The sequence below is a fragment of the Mus pahari genome, chromosome 5, assembly GCF_900095145.1.
Source record: "Mus pahari chromosome 5, PAHARI_EIJ_v1.1, whole genome shotgun sequence".
NCBI classification, from domain to species: Eukaryota; Metazoa; Chordata; class Mammalia; order Rodentia; family Muridae; genus Mus; species Mus pahari.
Genome location: NC_034594.1, coordinates 91,184,661 through 91,206,047, shown reverse-complemented (window position 1 = coordinate 91,206,047; position 21,387 = coordinate 91,184,661). Strand labels below are relative to the sequence as shown.

General features: G+C 39.2%; 1 protein-coding gene and 1 pseudogene across 1 annotated transcript in view; one reads left to right on the top strand and one right to left on the bottom strand.

Moving 5' to 3' along the window:
• The window catches only part of Cntnap5 (contactin associated protein like 5), an 858,611-nt gene that overhangs the window by 304,922 nt on the left and 532,302 nt on the right, over positions 1 to 21,387 (bottom strand). The gene's annotated exons all lie outside the window — the stretch shown is intronic.
• Positions 183 to 258, top strand: LOC115064171 (annotated as a pseudogene).

The window sequence follows — 21,387 nt, the reverse complement described above, 5'->3', positions numbered from 1 at the left end:
ATAGCCTATAGCAGGCACAGAGGCCTTTGTGTGTCACACATGAACAGAAACAGGTCACAGGTGTTATAGTTCAGAGTTTGGAGTTTTAGCCAAGTTGTAGACTTGAAAATAATTAATCTCATTGAACCAATGCTTACAGATTTGGAAGAATGTAAAGGAGATGGCTTAAGTGAATTATTGATGATGTCCCTAAAGGTGTTGTAGGTGTGATCACTGTACCACCCGTGCATCAGCAGGTGGCAGAGAGGAGAGTGCATTGGAGTGGAAAAGCTAGCTCTGTCCCTTGCCTGCTGTGGCATTGAATGGGCCAACTGACATACTGCAGGAGAGTTTGCTGCAATGATATGGGTGGTGGCAAGTTTGTGGACTGATCTGCTGTGATAGCCTTAGGCCCAGATCCATGGCTTAGATTAGGCCCATCCCAACATCTAGACAATTGATGAACTGCTGGAGTGCATGAAGAGTTGGTCTTACAGATCCAAACCTCCAAGATCTCCATAATACAGGGAAATAATAAAATATCTGAGAGGAGTACCAATAAGGATCCAGTATTGACAGCATAGCAGAATCCAGAGGCCTTGTCCTTAACCAAAGAGGCATTGCAATAAACATTTGCAAGCCATTAAGTGTGGAAAATAGGGTATACTGTGGGACATACTATGACACACTACAGCTTCTACATTGAGATTTTTTTCCTCCCTATTTGAAGGGAGGTTACAATGGTGGAGAATTGGTACAAGGCATGATGAGGGGAACTGAGGTATATGATATAAAATTCACAAAGAACCAATAAAACCTTTTCAAAATATGCATTAACCATCTTAGTCATAAAAATTAATATCTGATACTTCACACAAAGTCCTATAGTTCTGAGTACCCTGTGTACATTGAATTATGCCATCTGGTCATGCTTTAAAGTTTAGTGGCTCCCAACATTGTTTTAAGATAGAGTACAAGCTTGTCACCTTAGGTGACTTCAGCACCTATGACTAATGCCCCGTTCCAGGATTATGAAGTGACCACTCATCATGATTAAGTGCAAGGAGAGCTTTTAATAATTTACTACCAGTCAGGTTCTAATGAGTGAGAGAGGTGCAATTTTTATACTTTGGAGTAAACTCAAGGTTATATATTTATATTTATGGAACTCTCTCTGATATTCAGACACATGTTTTGAAGCAGAGGTATATAAGAGTGTCATGACAGGCATGCCACACAGTAAACACAGTAAGTTTTATATATTGTTACTACTACTGAACCAATGTAATGGCTCAGTGAGGATGGCATTTGCTGCCATGGGTGATGACGTGGGTAGAAAAAGAGAACAAACTATTACATGATTTCCTCTGAACCTACACATTAATTATGTAGCAAACACATAATCACACAAATGTTGTCAAGGAAAACACACACACACACACACACACACACACACACACACACACACACACACTACATATAATTTGTAAATATTTCACAAAGAACATGATGCCTAAAAATGAACTGGGTAAATTTTTGTAGTCTTGCTTCAACTTAGTACCTGTGGTACCTCAGGAAAAGGACTTTACTCTTGCTGGCCAGCACTAATGTACTTTCCATGATGGACACTTGCTGGTATCCAGGTATTCATGTTTTTATTCATTAATTTTATCATTGCTGTGACAAAATACTGCACCAAACAACTTAAAGGAAGGAAGAAGAACTGTGTCTGGCACATAGTTCATATAGAAACAGGTCACAATGGAGAAGAAGACTAGGCTGCAGACATAGATGCCATGATTAGATTATTAAAAGGCAGTGGTCACTATCCTTGCAGCTCCTGGATTGCTCCCTGAGGTCAAAGCTCCTGGATTCCTCAGGAGAGATCTTATGGAAAAGTCCTACCAGGGAGACCTTGGAAGCCTCTACTCCATGCCACATGTGTGAGCAAAGCTTCACAGTGAAGAGGTAATCAACTTCTGCGGTTTTCATAAAACTTACATCTTCAATTCCACTGGCAGAACTGGATACCAGCTGTGGTTTTTATATGTTTGGGATAATTTTATAATGTAAATACTTGTTGTTTCTTAGATTGTACTTTGTGTGTGTGCGTGTGTGTGTGCATGTGTGTGTGTGCATGTGTGTGTGTGTGTGTGTGTGTGTTTGTGTGTAATGTAAGTGCATTTTTCACAGAGGAGTGCTTCATGTTTTAGGGTTTTTATTCATCTTCTAAAATACCTAGACAAAAGCAATTTTGGAAGAAAAAGGGCTGTTTCATCTTGAGCTTGTAGTCCACCAACCTAGGAATTGAGGGCAGGATCTCAAGGCAGGAACTTGGAGTCAGGAATTGATGCAGAGGTTATGAAGGGGTCCATTTACTAGATCCACCCTCATAGCATGTTCTGGATACTTTATTATGCCATTTAGTAACACCCACCTGGTAATTAATAACACAAACTACAATTGGCTGCCCAGTTCAATTATTACTCAAGAATTAGCACTATAGGCTTGCCTACAGCTCAGTCTTATAGAGGCATTTTATCAATTGAGGTTTCAGCCTCTGAGACAACTCTGCGCTGTGTCAAGTTGACAAAATCTAGCCAGCACAGTATGCACAGGTGTGCATATGTAGGTAAGAGGACAATGTCAGGTGTCTGTTATCATCTTCGTCCTTGTTTTATCCAGAATTCCTTGTTGGTTTACTACTGCATATGCCATAGGCTAGCTGGACTGTGAAAGTACAGTGTAGAGGCACTTTCTGGTGGTGAGGTTTTTTTTTTTTTTTTTTTGGATCCTGAAGATGAGAAGTCAGGCCTTCATGCCAAAAGCCCTTTGATCTATCAAACCACCTCTCCAGCTCCAGATTCTGCTATTTCTGTATCAGATTTCAGCACTGCATATCTGCTATTTTGTCTCTTTCATCTATGCACTCTAAACCCTTTGACATGTTCTTTCTCTTACTTCCTGTGTTTGGAGTTTTGTTTTGTTTTACCCTTATTCTCTTGTTTGAATGTTTTCTTTTCATTGTTGTATTTGCTCTGGGGTTTGTTTTCTTGCATGTTTAATTCTTTTTTGGCCATTATGTGTTTAAATTATTGTTAAATCATTAATTGAGTTGTGTCAAAGTAGGTCAAACATGCCTAACATCTCCAGCATACCTTTGCCTCCATGAATTTAATTTAGTATGTCTCAAAGGACATGGGGCATGAGACTGGGAATGCACAAAAATGTTCTTATATGAGAACAGGACGAAACATATGTCACAGTCTCACAGTTATCAGATTTTGTTTAATTTTCTGACAGGAAGTAAAAGTTCACTAAGAAGTTTAGTGTAAAAAGACAACAACCAAAAAAGCCGGGCGTGTGGGTGCTCGTCTTTAATCCCAGCACTCGGGAGGCAGGGGCAGGCATATTTCTGAGTTCGAGGCCAGCCTGGTCTACAAAGTGAGTTCTAGAACAGCCAGAGCTACACAGAGAAACCCTGTATATAAAAAATAAAAAAAAGAAAGAAAGAAAGAAAGAAAGAAAGAAAATGAAAGGAAAGGAAAGGAAAGGAAAGGAAAGGAAAGGAAAGGAAAGGAAAGGAAAGGAAAGGAAAAAAAATGGACCATCCAGAGACTGCCCCACCTGGGGGTTCCATCCCATAATCAGCCTCCAAACACAGGTACTATTGCATATGCCAGCAAGATCTTGCTTAAAGGACACTGATATAATTATATCTGTGAGGGTATGACAATGCCTGGCAAATATAGAAGTGGATGCCCACAGTCATCTATAGGATAGAACACAGAGACCCCAATGGAGGAGCTAGAGGAATTACCCAAGGAACTGAAGGGGTCTGCAACCCTATAGGTGAAACAACAATATGAACTAATCAATACCCCCAGAGCTCATGTCTCTAGCTGCATATATAGCAGAAGATGGCCTAGTCAGCCATCATAGGGGAAAGATGCCCCTTGGTCTTGCAAACTTTATATGCCCCATACAGGGAACTCCAGGGTCAAGAAGTGGGAGTGGGTGGGCAGGGGAGCAGGGTGGGGGGAGGGTATAGGGGACTTTTGGGATAGCATTTGAAATGTAAATGAAGAAAATATCTAATAAAATAAGTTAAAAAAAAAAGACACCAACCTCCAAAGTGGAGGTTTCTTTCTTGGCTAAAAGCCAAAGGTGCCTTGGTGCTGCTGGGCAGCCTCGTTCTTTGCCAGATGCCAGAGACACCAGCTCCTCTTCAGAAAGGGTATTAGTAGCCTAAGGGTATTAGTGTAATAGTGAAGGCTCTTTAATGGAAAACAAGAAGATCTCTGTAAGTTTGAAGCCACTGTGTTCTACAAAGGGAACTCCACGCCAACAAGCGTTACACAATACACCCTTATTTTCAAAAGAAAAAAAAAAAAAACAAAAAACAAAATAAAACAAAGCAGGAGAATAGAACATCTGACCTGGGTGGAACTTAACATTGTAGTTGGGAAAGGTCAATGTGGCCTTGGGACTGAGTTGAGCTTAAAACATACTAAGGACATAGAAGGAATAAATGTCCTTTCACTGGGATACTTCACAGAATTTCTGTTTCCAGTAGAATCCTTATGAGCTGGGCCACCATGAAATTCAGCTGTGTATCCTTCTTCTGAGCCCTTATAGCGAGTTGCTTTGATGACTAGGAAGGCATGAAGAAGAAAGGAACGCTGGGCCCAGTAACACAGTCAACACCAAGATCAAATTACAAATGAAGCATAGACTTGGATATTAAAAAGTGGAATGCATGAGTGTTCTGTCGGGAACGAAGACTTGGTATTTTGTTTTTTTGATTTTGTCTTTTTATAAACTTGAAGAAGCAAAGCTACTAACTGTGATTCAAATTCATAAATAGTAAAATAAAATGGCGAAACATATTTATAATAAAATAAATTAAAAAGAAAATAGAAGTTAATGATAAAATAGAAAACAAACTCTAGTACCACAAAATATTACTATACAGTCTTAAATTAGATAGAGAGCACAGAAGCAAAAAGCGATATATAGAATTACAGCATATCATATTGTGGAGAAAAAGCTTGCCTAAAAAAAATGAGAAGGCAAATTTGGTAAGGTTTGGGAGATGGCTGTAAGTAGAGGGCTTTCCATATAAGGCTAAGGACCTGAACCTTATTGCTAGAACCCAGAATCAGAGCTGTATATGCCCACAACCTGAACTAAATTGGAGAGCTCCAGGCTCAGTGAGAATCCCTACCTCAAAAAGAAAGTGGACAGTGACAACATAAGATATCCAAAATTGATATCCATCCATGTGCACATGTAATTGGACATACAAACATACCCATTAGCTGGCACACATAAAATATTAGTGAAAATTTGGAGACATCTCTTTGCAGTCACCAGATGATGCTCGGGAAATCAAGATGCCTTTATGGGATTCTCTACTTCATTCTTAGAGTAATTTAAGAATAGATTTAAGTGGAAGTTTGAGGAGGATTTTATGAGTTTAAAAGGAAATCCCCAAGGCAGGTAAAACTGAAAGTCTCTGTAGCTGCTCAGAAAAAGGAGAATGGAAAAGATAAAGGGGGTTGGGGGGACCCATTCTGCTTCAGGTAAGACAACATGGATGTTAGCCAACTGGTGACAGGTGGCCACATGGTGGGAAGGGCTTCAGAAAAAGAAAGAGAAAGCTGGGCACCAGGGAGAACATGCTGAAGTTTTGGCCAATATCCCATAGAAAAAGGCAAAAGAAAAGAAAGAGAAAGCATTTATTAGTCAGAAAACAAAAATTCCCACAGGCCCAGAAAAACCTCAGAACAACTCACAGGAACTGCACTAGGGAGTGTGAATTCTAGAAAGGAGAGTATTGCCTAAACAACAACTACAACAACAACAACAACAACAACAACAACAACAACAACAACAAAAAACCAATTCCTCCTTTCATCTCTCTAGCATAGCTTAAAATCCTGCCTTGGTAAGGCTTAGTGCCAGAGTTAGTCCAGCCCAACTCTATCAATTCTTAAAAGAGAGGACACTGGAATGTCTTTAGCAAGAAAGACATTTCATTTTTATCAGTTAAAGATGCTTTGGATATAGCAATATTTGTCTCTTTTAAAAACACCAATCAGTAAGTTCTGTGTTGCTGTTGAATGGATTCTATCAGGAGTTCATGCAAAGCGCTGCACTCTCCAGCATAAAGGACAATGACAGACACATCAAGGCTCTTCAGGATAATTTTTTTTTACAAAAACCGAGCAGATGTGTTTTGTGACCAGGCAGAGCAGATAGATCTGTGTTTTCATATCTGAGGGAAATAGTCTGAGTACAGTTCTGGAAGATAATTTATTGCCTAAGATACAATTTGTAACATCCTTGTGATGTCTCTCTCATTAAAGATAATGATAGTATTTAGATGGCAAAATAGTTTTATTTAGACCTTATCTTTTCAAGTACCAAGGTCAAAGCTATAGCCTTGCTGCTTTGCCATTTATATTTCTCCTTCAAAACTATGGAAACAAATATGTAACTCAGAACATGTGCATGTGCATGTGTGTGTGTGTGTGTGTGTGTGTGTCCCTGTGCATGTACATGTATACACATTCATGTGTGCATATGCCATGGACTGCACATGAAATGAGAGAAAACTTGACTGGGTTGGTTCTCTCCTTCCATCTCATGGATACTGGGCATTGAGCCCAGATTGTAAGACTTGTGGGCAAATATCTTAACACTCTAAAAATCTTGGAAGCCTGTGCACATGTGTTTTTGAGATTGAACCTGAAGCTCACCAATTTGGCTAGACTGCTTGGCCAGTGAGGCCCAGAGATGGACTTGGTTCTATCTCCTAAGCACTGGGATTACAAATTCATACTACCATGCTTGACTCGTTTCTGTAGGTCCTGGGAATTAGAACTCAATTGCTCATGTTAATATGATAAGCTTTTCACCCAGTAACCTATATCTCCTGCTGCTCAGCACATATTTTTAAGAGCTAAAAAAAGTTTTAATTCTTCTTAGCATGTCTATTATTATTCTTACATTGCTCTATATACCTATACAAGAATGTGTGTAGCAATAATTACTTTCAAAAAGAGGCCAAGGATTTGAAAAAACAAAGAAGGTATATGGGATGGCTTGGGGGAGGAAAGCAACAAGATAAATGATGTAATTATAATCTCAAAAAATAAAATAAATAATTAAAAATGTTTCAATTCTGTGTCTCTTCTTTCTTGTGGTATCCTGGGTGATGGAGGATTTCCCACATGATTGCAATCCAATACAGATCTATACAAACTGCCTATAGACATAAATAATATCAAATTAATGCTGGGAACTAAGTACATGCTGGTGACGCATTTTATTTAGTAGCCATTTATTTAAGTAATCCCTGCTGCACTGGATTTTTGAGAAGTTAACTGGACCTTGTGTCAACAAAGAAAAGAAAGATTGTATTAAAGTTAATGAGAACCACAAAAATCAGTTAAAAGACTATCCGTGAATTATATTGGAGTTAATAGAGCTTTTGATGTCTGAAGACACAAACAGAGCTCAGAAGACATGGTAAAATGCCATGTTTTAATATTAGAACACAAAGAAAGTGTCAGAAGGTACAGTGGGTTCCTGGACTACAAACCATCATCAGATCCCTCGTGCTGATGATATGTTTTTCATAGTGTGTGATGAAGGTATCATGCCATCCAGGTGACTCCTGGTGAAATGGAAAGTACCAAGATAGGTAACTACTTTGAGCTTCAACTCTACCTAAGTCTTATCTATACTTTAATGTCTCCCTTGAAACCAGCAATTAATGGCAGTCTGTAGCAACCCTTACTACATACAAATGGAGAGCTTTATGTGCAAAATGCCTGTCATATAACAGGACATTCTAGCATTATACGATGCAATAAGTCAGTCTATGAAACACATAGTAAGCAATGTTAGTCATGTGCTATGGCTAAAACATGAGTGTGAAAACATAAGGGAGAAAAATTTCATTTTAGTAGACCACATCTAAATGAAGTGCAGCCTATTGGTAGTGTGAATGGAAATGTACTTTGTGTTGCTGCTGCACTGAGATGAACGTCAGTGGACATGGTTTCAATGACAGTTTCTCTGGTTACTTTCATTGGTAGCCACCAAGCTTGACAGCATCCTGGAAAATCACAATTTCCAAGGAGACATCAGACTAAAAACATTGCCCTGAAAAGTTCCTAACAAAAGATTCAGTTTGGACTGGAAGGAAGGCACAGCTACTGAGAGCATGCACGGCTATGCAGAGGCCCTAGGTTTGGTTCCCAGTATTCACAATGCACAGCTTGCAATGATCCATAGCTCCAGTGCCAGAGTGTCTGACACTCTCCTGGCCTTTGTAGGTACTCATGAATACATGGTACACATACAGACAAGTAGACTCCCTCCCCTCCACAAACACATGCACATATACATACATAAAAATAAGTAAAAGTTATTTAAAATTTACAAAGCAATTCCATTTTCCTCTTCATTAACTTAGACAAGAATTCTTTTTTAAAATGAACAAAAACATAACAGAATCACAGTATAATGGGGTGAAGCAGTTAACAGAGCGTTGCTTATAACGATGCTGCCTTGCAAGTATAAGGACTCCAGGATGATTTCCAGAATTTACATAAAACATACAAATAATCAAGCAAACAGAAAGTCTGGGTTTGCAAAACTAACAGCCAGAAGGCCATTCCCTGAAGTTTTGTGACCAACCTATTTGGTGAGTTCCGGGATAACAAGGGACCCTGATTAAAAATAAAATAGCAATGGATATATCTTGAAGAACAAAACTTGAGTTTATGCTTTGTCCTCTACATACATACATACATACATACATACATACATACATACATACATAGGCATTTGTATCCATATACAAAGAAACATGCATAGGAATGTATACACACAAATAACACTGATAAAGGGTGGTAGGCCACAGATTGTTGCTTTTAAGTCCCAGGTGCTGAAGAACTTGTATAAGCATCCCCTACTGATAGTAAGTGCCAACTATTGCCAGATGCTATACCTATCTTAGTTTTCACATCCTTTTGTTATCTTAAACTTTGTGTTTCCAGCGACCATAATTTACAGAGAAGCAGCCATGAGGAACTCTGTACATCATTCTCCCAAGACATCTTTTATCAGCACAGACATGACTCCTAAGAAAACCATTTTAAAAAGAGAACCTTCATTAATTATTTTCTTCTTAAATATTTTCTTTCTGTACGTTTACAGAAGCAGGCCCTTGCCCCTTTTCTGTCTAATACTGAGTTTCTCTTGCTAAAGATGTTAAACAAGCTATAGTACTGAGTCACTGCTGCCCTACTTTACATTGCTTCTTTGCCTGATGCTATGGAGAGCATATGTTACCAAAGTAGTTTGCTTTACTTTATCTACTGGTTGCCATTTGTTATAGGGTTAGCACATACTAGGGTCTCACAGTTATTTGGCAAATGTGCCTCCTCAATGTCAGAAACATAAGCAGGGCCACTGAGAAGAAGATGAAGAGAGCCAGAAAGAGCAACTGTGGCTTTTTTTTTTTTTTTACAAAGTGAGGCCAAAATTTGGGGTTTGATGCATGACTGTAATCCTAGTGTGAGGAGTTAGATGTAGGAAGATCCCTTGGACTTGATGGCAGGCAGCCAAGTCAAATGATGTATTCCAAGTCCTAGTGAGAGACTCTGCATTGAAAAACTATGTGGACAGCCCCTAAGGGGAAAAAAACCCACTAATTTGACTTCTGACCTCCATACCTTCACACATATTTTTTTCTTCCTACTTGCAAGTGTAAATCTTTATAAAAGAGGTTTGACTGTATAACCAGATAGTTCCAGTGACTTTGGAGGCTGAGGCAGGAGAATTGCTTGAGCCTATGAGGAGTTTCAAGCCTAGAAAACATCTTATTTCTTAAAATGAAATATACAGTTAAAAATGAGGATTAAACATGATGCAGGAATACTTTAAGCACACTATAACATAAGATTGACTCCTTTATAGCTAATGCAGGACTTTATATTTTCACATCTCATCATTTTCAAATCAGACATCAAGGTAAACAATAAAAATGATACACTCCTTTTTTTTTGTAAATTACTGCAAAATTACAGTAACAAGGAAGTCTCTTATATGTAGCTATAATTTTTTGTCCACACATTCATTTCAAAATCATACAGGGAGGAATAGAAATGTGGCTCAAAAGAAGAGTACCTGGTTTGCATGTGCACAGCCATAGCTTCCATTCCCAGAACTGCTTAAACTAGCATTATGTTAATTACCTATAATAACAGCACTGGGAGACAGAAGCAGGGGATCAGAAGTTTAACACCATTTTTAGATACATAGCAAGCTTGAGGGCAGCCTGAGGCTACGTGAGACCCTATCTCAAAAAGTAAAATACAATTCACCAAAACTTTCTGCATAAGTTCAGACCACGAGGCACCAAAATATAAGGAAGGAGAAGCCTGTCTTAAATTAGCAGAGAATAATGGGGAATAATGCTACTTCTTCATGGAGCTGGAGACATAAAGCTAGGAATTACATTACCACTGACAGAATGGTCATCTTGTGAAATCCACCTCACTGCTTTGTATAATGTCTACCATTAATACATTTCTTTTTATTTTATACCATATCCAGCTTAGGAATGTTACATACAGGATTACCCACTCACTACAGATCTATGGAGTTTCAACTTTGCAAAGAACTACAGGGAAGAACAACATAATGACCACACACACAAGTCATCAGCAAGCTACAAAAATATCCACTTCATACATTAGATGTATATAAATTTATTAATCTTCATTTATACATTAGAAAGGCCAAAACTTGGAGATACAGACATGGCTTGGGGTAAGTGTAACCTATGCAAGTATAAGAACCTTAATTTTCTTAGCACCCATGTAAAAGTTTAAGATACAGTTCTATAATCTAGTGTCATAAACACTGTGGGGAAAGGAGACATAAGGATTTCTGGCCTAGCTCCAGACTCAGGTTCTCAAAGAGAAAGTAGAAATTGACAGCCAGGACACCTAAAACCATCCTCTAGCTAGTGCATGTGAGCATGTGTGTGTATACTTTCACATACAACTGCACATAGATCACACACACATGCACACACACACACACACACACACACACACACACACACAAATAAAACAAGAATTTTTAAAGTAAAAAAAATTAGATGGAAACAAATATAAAGGTCAGAGACAAAGAGTTCTGCTGTCTTCATTCAGGCCAGTACTTGCTCCTAGCTTGGCCTGATTTTGCCTAAGCAGGCTTCCCTGTCAGCTCACTGCCACTCAACAACTGTGGGGCAGTGGGCTGCGCACAGACAGCCTGGTCTCCAGTCGAGCATAGTTGGAAACCCGGGGGACCCAATGGGTGGTGATCCCCACCTATGTGCGACTGAAGGTGTTCATTATGTCTCCTGGACCCCTGGCTCCTGTCAAAGTTACCACCTCCACAGACCCTGCAGGAGAGGTGTGTGACTATCAGTCGCACAGACAATGTCCCAAGCTTCTGGCACTCTAACTAGGCTCCTCTCCCACAGTTACCTGACTATAGCCAGATTGTTGCTTCCCACAGTTACCTGTGATAGCCCAGTTTACTATAAAGGGGCCACTTGGCCCCTCCTCACTCTCTTTAAGCTTTCACCTTTGTTACTCTCATCTCTAGCCCTCCTTCTCTCTCTCCCTTCCCCCCTCTCTACACATGGCAATGGCTGGCCTCTCTCTTTCTACCTGCTCTCCTTCCCTCCCCCCCCCCCCGCCTTTCTACAATAAAGCTCTAAAACCATAGACTGACTCTTTTCACCAAGGCCCGCCATGCATGAACTATGGGATAGGCTTTCTCTTAATAAGCTGTGTCTAACCACTGGACAGAAGGCCTTCCTGCACTCTAGCCACAGACCGGACCAAGGACTCTAGCCGTGTGGGAACCACCCAGTGCTCCCTCTCCCCACTGCCCTCTCCTCCCTTCAGCCCTGGGGCTGACTGAGGCAATCTCAGGGGGCCCCATTCTGTTCTCAGCTTTTCCACAGTATCCATCGGTGTCCGGGATACCCGAGGCTGAGAACCTGGTACCTAGGACTGGTCCTTGTCCACCACCTGCCCAGCTGGGGTCAGTGGCTTCACACAGCCAGACACTCACCCTGGGCCAAGTGGAAAGCATGCAGAAGTCCTTTTGAGACCCCCCCGCCCACAGCACCGGAACTCTGGCAGGACTCTGGTTTTCTCTGACTCCCTTTATTCGCTCACATCCACTGCCCTGCAAGTCTTGTGATTCCTGTCATCTTAGAGGGAATGGCATCTCACTAATAAAGAATACTTGGATGCTAAGGACAGCTCCATCATTGCTCAACAAGTCATTCAACTTGCAGATCACTTCTAGAGATGAAAGAACAGAGCTTACTCAATGACCTTACAATGATGTTATAATCAGCATGCAGTGAGAAAGCTGACCAAAGACCATGCAACTTCCATTAAATGTGACATTCAAAGAGAAACCTTCTACCACAAGCCTTGAGGGCTCACTATAGAAAAAAAGACCCTAGTTTTCCTCTCCACATAACTTCCACACAAGCTGTTCACTCAGAAGCAAACAACACAATGCCTTTTGCTTTGTTCATTCTCTGTTTCATAGATAAAAATCTTGAATTACAAACCAATAGTAATTACCTTAATAACAGAGGTCACAGTATATAAAATAGAAAATTAAAATTAATTACATTTTTGTGGCTCTTGTTTGTACTTGTTGATTTCTTAGATTCTTGGTTTTGCTCAAAATACTTCTGATAAAGACTCTTGAGACCTGAGACTTTAGCCCTTTAATACTACACCTGCCTTGACTAGGAAGTTTTGTATAAAAATTTTGGAATGCTTGCTATGAGTTCATGTGTATATGTAAGTGTTTGCACATGTGTCTATGTGAAAATTTGCACTCATGAGGGTATAGATTTCTATGAGTGCATGTACAAATGTGTGTATCCAGAAGTGTGCATGAATATATGAAGACCAGAGGACAATGCTCAGATGTCATTCATTTTTTTAATTTTAATTTTATTTTATTTTGTGTGTGTGTTGGAGGTCTCTCATTATTTAGCCTAACTGACTGACCAGTAAGTCTAAGGTATCCTCCTGTCTCTGTTTCCCAAACTCTGAGCTCCCAACGGCACAACAAAACTATTTACAAATTTCTAGGTACAAAACATAGATCTTTATGTTGCAAAACAAGCTTTGTACCTACCTAGGAATCTTATTAGCCCAGTTTTATAAACCTGCTTTTTTATCTTACATTTCTGTTGTTTTATGACGAGATGCTAAGGAACTATTTCCAATCTTTTTATTCACTTCAAGTTCAGTATCCACTGTTAGATTATAGACAGAACTTTTATGTTTTATTTCTTTTCCATGCAAGTTTCCTGAGTGTACACTAAGAAACTACTTCTTGAAAATATTTAAGTATAAACTATAGTGGTCTCTTATCTACCCACTTGGATCTGAAATTAGTGTTCAGCAAGAGTTCTGAGTAGAAGAATTGCAAGTGTTCTTCCAACACCACATGCATGAACCCTTGTGTGCTCCTACCATTACCAATATCACTGTTTATTAATGATATAGAGAGACAAATGGACATATGAACACACAAAGTAATAAAATATGTTGTGTGGTTAGGGAATGAGGAAAGCTTAGTTACTAACTGAAGAATAAAAGTGTTCTTAGAGGGGATAGAGCTGAGCCAAAAAAGAATGTCAGAGTCCTGGGTAGACAAGCAATCATAAACTACACAGGATATTCCAGTACATTTTATTTCATCTAATAAAATATCCTAACAAAAAGCAACTTTGTAAGAAAAGAGTTTATTGCCCTAGTATTCTAAGTTACAATCCATCATAGAGGGGTCACTAGAGCAGGGACTTGAAGCAGCCAATCACATTCAAAGTCAAGAGCAGAAAGGAATGGATGCAAACACACAGCTTGCATGTCTGCTTGTGCTCAGCTTCATTTCTTCACCTTTAAATTCCTAACCTAGGAATTTTGCTACCCAGACTAGCCTGTGTTTTACCACATCCATTAAATTAACCCATCTCTGACAGACATTTCCACAGGGCAGCACAAATTAGGTAACTCTTCACTAAAACATTCTTCCCTATGGCAGTTGGTTGTGTCAAATTTACAATTAAGGATAACCACCACACAGAAGAAGGCCCCAAGGAAAGTAATTGTGTGGATTACTAAGAGTAAGTATGTCAGTATTCAAAGTAGAAATGGACTGGGACACATGCTCCATTCTAGGCATGACCTTTAAAATTCACAACTGGAGACTGTCAATATATTCACCCTCTGTTGATTGACTAGAGCTTATTTATTATCTACAGGGAAGGTGGGATCAAGTAATAAGATAAAAGATGACCGAGTTGCTACAGACCTTCCTGGAACAGTATGATCACTGTGAGATATGAGTATAATTTGCAAGCTTGAATTAATCTAGAACTGAAGTTTTATCTTGGAAAGTCATCTATCAAGTAAAGGATGGCATGTGGTTTTGATTTGTAATTTTTTTTTTTTTGTAAAAATAAAACAAAGTTGAAAGATAACAGAGATCTTCATGTACTACACTGCTGTTCAGCTCCTCACCCCACTTTCCCTAAAACACTTGTTCTTAAACTTTAGCTCAATGACTCAGAGACTAAACAGGGAATAGCTGGCTACCAAGCCTATCTATTCACGGATATTGCAAATGAGCTCATGTAATATAAAGCTTTGCTCTAAGTTGTCCAACTGGTAGAGGTCATATATGAGAATGATACTGACTCTGACTGTAAACTCCACATTCTGTCCTATAAATTTTGGAAATAAATACCCCATCTACCCCACCCTCACCCCGCAACACACATAGTTGTATCATGCTCCTAGGTTTCCAAGTGGACCTCAGCATGACAGAGTAAATATGAACTGTTTCTGAGAAGTTCTCAGAGGGCATCCATCCTGTTTACAGAGGATTTTTCTGTGTCATCATGGTTAGTGAGTCTCAAGTCTTCTACTCAAGAGCTGCAGATGAGCTACAGATGTAGCACAAATGGATCTAGGCTGCATTTATATACCATAAAGAATTTGTCTTCAGTATGGATTGACAAATTCCTAGTTTGTATCCTGGAATGAAAACACTTTGAATGAAAAGCAAGTGTCTGCTAGCTATACAAGTCACATGATAGTTAAGAAAAGTGTTTGACCAATGTACCCAAAGCAAGCTTTTAGGGAGGATAAGAAGTTCCATTGCCAAGATACCTCAATGGGTATTCCACAGGGTATTTATGGCTGGACTAAATTCTAAATTTAAAACATAGTGTAGTCGTTCCTGCAAAACTGTGCTTTGAAAATCTCTGGTGTGTGTTTGTGTGTGTGTGTGTGTGTGTGTGTGTGTGTGTGCATGCAAGCGTGTGTATAAGTGTGCATGCAGGTGTGTATCAACCTAAATCTGAAGTCAATCTCAGATATTGTGTCTCATGGGATCTCCTCCTCCTTTACTTTTATTTTTGATGTTAAGAAAGGGTCTGGCCTGAAAATCTCCAAGCAGGCCAGACTACCTGACCAGCAGCAAGTCCCAGGTACCCACTTGCAGATCTGCGGCTCCAAAGCACTGACATTACAAGCACATTCTTACAAGAACAGTTTTTTTTCCCCATCAGTTCTGGGATCTAAACTTATATCCTGGTGTTTACAAATCTAGCACTTCAGGCCATAAAAAGCTTCTTATCCCCATGACTCAATTAACTCTAACACCTAAAACAGGGAAGCCTCTGTGATGGAAGGGATATTTACTATGAACCTGAAACTTAGAATGAACTTAGTACTTGGAGAGTTTCAGGCTAGTGAAAGACCCTATCATGAAAAACAAGGTAGATGACACCTGTAGAATATTATCCAAGGCTGTCTTCTGATCCCCATTCAGATGCTTCCACAGGCATACATACACACACACACACACACACACACACACACACACACACACACACACACATTTTGAACCTATACCATATACTTAAGCATAGACCACTGGTGAAGTAGAGAATTTCAAATAGGATATAGTTGAACATTCAGCAAATTCAGGTCTAACTACTTAAAAGAATATGGGACATACATTAACAACTGTGTGAGCTACATAATGGTCAACACCTTCTTCCATCTTTCAAAGTGCTATTAGAAACTGTCTTCTCTCCTGCCTTATGATGACTACTCTAGGATTTCAACTTGACAATATCTGGAACTAATATAAACCTGAAAATAGAGGGATTTTTTTCCCTTAATTTGTCATGGTAAGATCCACTTCTAATATAGATCTTTGAGGTTGAAATATATGTCTTTAATCTATATCTTTTGAGCTGGGAAAGCACATGCCTTTAATATGAAACTTTGAGGTGGAAAGACACAGTTTTAATCCAGATTGTATGAGCTGGGAAATATCCCCTGTAATCCAGATTACATTTTTTAATATAAGAACATGAAAGAAGGAAGCTTTGGTTTTTGCCTGTTTGCTGTCTCTTGCCTCAGTAGCAAGTCCATTCTTCCACTGGCATTACACCTACTTTTTCAAGATTCCAGACTCTATTGAGACATCCAGCCTCATAGGTTAAGCAACTGCCAGATCGCAGCCAGAACCTTTACTTAAATACACCCTTCCTAAACTGAAAACATAAAGGAAAAAACGAAGTTGTCAAATATGCCATAGACAAATTGTACTGCAGATACAGAATCACAAAATTCAACAAAAGTGGTTTATTTAAATTCCAATTCATTGCACTAAGAAACCGAAGTATAATTTGTTAACACCATGGATCTTTCCCAAGTCCTACCTACTGCAACAGTTCTCATGGGGGGCAGCTTTGGAGAAGACATGGATGCTTTTATATTGAGCACAGTACTGGGAGCCTATGGTTCTCATAGTTACTCTGCATGGACACTAACCACTATGTTCATGGATAGTTCTTTATCTAGATAAAGAGAAGATCTTATCTTGTGTCATAGGGTTTTCTTGGTTCCCAAGGTTTTTCTCCTTCTTTTGGGATTCCAGACTTTCGATTTATTTTCTTTTGTATCAGGAATCAAACACATTTTCCTGTTGAGCTATGTCTCTATAGTACTAAGCACTGCTTTAGATCTGCATGAACTTCTATCTTCTGACTTTCGAATAATTGAAGGCCAATCCTGCAAGATGTCTGATCTCACATAGATTTGTTTAGCCTCACCCTCACAATGTAGACAGGAATGACTTTAAACCTCCTCCCTCTACATCTGAGCACTGGGATTAGGAGTGTGTTCTCTATCTAATGAGTTACATCCTCAGCTCTTGGATTGATAAATGATATTTAACGAATTTTTACTACCTGCTTTAATAAATGTTTTCCTTACCTATTTTCTTGACTGTAACACTCTCCCAGGTTTAAGGATTTCTTCCTTCTCAAATTGGAAAGAGAACATTGTCCCTGGGGCCTTATGACTCCTGCAACATGACTCTCACCTGTAGGGAAAGCATCTTCAGGTACTGTAGTTATCATGAGCACCTGTAACAAATTCTTCTTCCTTGGTGTCAGGAAGTCATCCCACAGCCCTCCCTTATCTTCTTATTACACTGAATTCTGGGATGTTGTTCAGCTTTGCACCATTGTACTCTGGGCTTGAGATCATTGTTCATCTGACCACTTTCTCTGTCCTTCCTCTTCCTGTTCACTCTCAGTTTCCAAAAGCTTCTATCTGAACTGACCCCATCTTCCCAATTCTTAAGCATCTTTCCTCAGTGATTGCCCCATGAACTCTGTCTCTCTGTAACCAATCTTCAGCAGGGAACATAATAAAATTGTTTTACGTTACTATGCTAGAAAATTGAAAATTAAAGAACTTTGATTTTGTAGTTGAGGAATCACATAGGGAAATCTGCACGCTCCCTTTTACGTTTTATCTTATAATTAGAGGATTAGACTGGTTTTATTGTTGTTCTTGCTGTTTATTAATGGCTTATTTTATTAACATCCCAAATGTGACCCTCCTACCAGTCCACACTCTCAGTTTTTTCCCTTTTTCCTCTCACTTTTGCGTTTGAGAGGGTACATCCTTGTGGATCTCCCACCTGAGGCCTGACATCTCTACAACATTAAGTGGATCCTCTCCCACTGAGGCCACACAAGACAGTCCTCTGCTATATATGTGACCTCAGATCAGCCTTTGTACGTTGTTTGGTTGTTTGGTTGACTCAGTCTCTGGAAGCTCCCTGAGGTCCAGGTTAATTGACACTTTTGGCCTTCTTATGAGGTTAATATCCCCTTCAGTTCCTTCAGTCTTTACCTTAACTTTTCCATATGGGTCCCTGACCTCTGTCCAATGCTTGGCTGTATCTGCATCTGTCTTAGTCAGTTGCTTGTACAGCCTCTCAGAGGATAGCCATGCTAGGTTTCTGTCAGCAAGCATAACACAGCATCAGTAATAGTGTCAGAGATTGTTACCAGCCCGTGGGATCGATTCCAAGTTGGTCTAGTTACTGGTTGGCCATTTCTTCAGTCTGTGAAATTCTGTTAGACAGGACCAACTTAGGGTCAAAAGTTTTGTAGGTAGGTTGGTGTCCTTCAGTGTGGATCCTGTCTGACTACAGGAGTTAGTCTATTCAGGTGTCTGGGGCATTTGAGACATTCCCTCCAGCCCCCACACTGGCAGCTGCAAATATGCATTAGTTCTCCTGGCCCTCTGGACATCTCTTCTTCCTCCTCCTATACCTGTTAATGCCCCCGTTTCCCATCCTCTCCTCTGTCTCACCCAGGTCCCTTCATCCATCTGTCTCCTATGATTATGTTATTCCCTCTTCTAAGTGCGATTTAAACATCCTCACTTGGACCTTCTATTTTTAAGTCAGAAGAAAGATGAGATTTGATACTCTTACAGAGAAAATTCAACTTTTGCTTTCCTTTATTTTTCTGCTTGGCTTTTATTCCCATCTCATCATGATTTTCATTTACAATTATAAACCCTAAAATAATCTTTGCTGGTAAGAAAGAAGAAAACTAAAGTGTTTGAGAAAATCCTAAAAATGTGAAAAAGTTTAAAGGGGACTTGGCTGTCCTACATTGCTAGTAACTGCTATCCTGGTTGCTTTTGCATCCCCAGGCATAAAATTTACCACAGGCAACCCAGTTAACCCACCAACCTGGGAGCCTCTGCTGACTCCCAAGAAGTCCTCATCCACATTTCTTAAATTTCTATAAGAACAGATCCTAACTAATAATAATAATGATAATACTAATAATAAAATACTAATAATTTTATACACACACATACACTTGTATACTGTACAACATGTTAGACCACAATGAATTACACTTATGATAATAGTTAAATAAAAGCATAATGCAGCTAAAAAAATATTCAGGCACTATCCCACCATTTTTTTTTTTGAGGTAGAACCTCAATCAAACCCAGAGCACATAGATTAAGATAGTCTTCTAGCCAGCTTGGTCCTGTAATTCTCAGTCTATACCTTCCAAGACTGAAGTAACAGGTTGGCTGCTAGTTCCTTGCTACCATGGTCTTCATGCTTGCACACTAATCACCTTGACTTCAAGCTTATCACAAGAACCCACCTTGTTTATTTTTACAGAGAGATTCCAGATTTTGATTTTGAAATATCCACTGTTGTGTAAGTTTCCTGCAGTAATCTGTACAGTAAATGCTGCAGGGTTTTGTTACCTACACATAACCAAGGCTACAGGCAACATGCATGCAAGTTAAGTGATAAACTGTCTCAACACATTTGTAAATAGAAATATCATGATGATAAAAGGTTGTACATTTTGAATCTATACCATTTTGATAGACAATGTAAAAAGACTAGGTTTGTATAAAACCACTGTATTGAATCTATGCTGTAATAAAATGGGTTGAGAATATATTTTTTTCTGATGGCATATTCCTAATTAAACAGATCACAGCTCTACAATATAACTGTATCCACATATCCACATAGGTAGACATCTGTAGACTCAGATCCTACTCATAGATGTAGAGATGAGAGATGGATGAATACACACACACACACACACACACACACAAATACACACACAAACACACATGTACACACATACACTGGAGGAAAAAGAAAGAGAGGGAGAGACACACAGAGAGAGACAGAGAGACAGAGAGACAGAGAGAAAAAATGAGAGAGACAGACACAGGGACAGAGAGAGACAGAGAGACAGAGACAGTGTCAGAGAGAAAGTGAGTCTGTACTTCTTCTAACACCATGATCAAATGCTAGCATTAGGCATACTAGAAAGTAGAAACTGGGACAAAAAGATATGAGCATCCACAGAACTCTAAAATCACATACTGAGTATCACCCTTAAATTATTTCTATTTTCTCAAGAAATAGCTCAAATTGCCCAAAATTCCAACAGATGACAACTCTCTTTGAGAATCTGTGAACAAGATACTGTTAGTAGGAGTGAAATTGTCTTCACGTCTGCAGATGAAGATTTGGTAGTATGTAGCAAAATCACATAAATCCTTTTACCTATCAAGAACTTTGCTGGAAGTTCTTACACATAAAGATAGAATTTCAAGCCAGAAGATCCAGGACAGATGTGATACAGACCCTAAGAGAACACAAATGCCAGCTCAGGCTACTATACCCAGCAAAACTCTCAATTAACATAGATGGAGAAACCCAAGTATTCTGTGACAAAACCAAATTCATATAATATCTATCCACGAATTCAGCCCTTCGAATATAACAAAGGGAAAGCATCAATACAAGGACGGAAACTCCATCCTAGAAAAACCAAGGAAGTAATCCTTCAACAAACCTAAAAGAAGACAGCCACAAGAAAAAAATCCCAACTTTAACAACAAAAATAACAGGAAGCAATTACATTTCTTTAATTTCTCTTAACATCAATGGAATCAATTCCCCAATAAAAAGACATAGACTAATAGACTGGCTACACTAACAGGACCCAACATTTTGCTGCTTACAGAAAACCCACCTAAGGGAAAAAGATAAACACTACCTCAAAGTGAAAGGCTGGAAAACAATTTTCCAAGCAAATGGTCAGAAGAAACAAGCTGGAGTAGCCATTCTAATATGAAATAAAATTGGCTTCCAAGCCAAAGTTATCAAAAAAGACAAGGAGGGGCACTTCATACTCATCAAAGGTAAAATCGACCAAGAAGAATTCTCAATTCTGAATATCTATGCTCCAAATACAAGAGCAGTCACATTCATTAAAGAAACATTAGTAAAGCTCAAAGCACACATTGCACCTCACGCAATAATAGTGGGAGACTTCAATACCCCACTCTCACCAATGGACAGACCCTGGAAACAGAAACTAAACAGAGACACATGGACACTAACAGAAGTTAT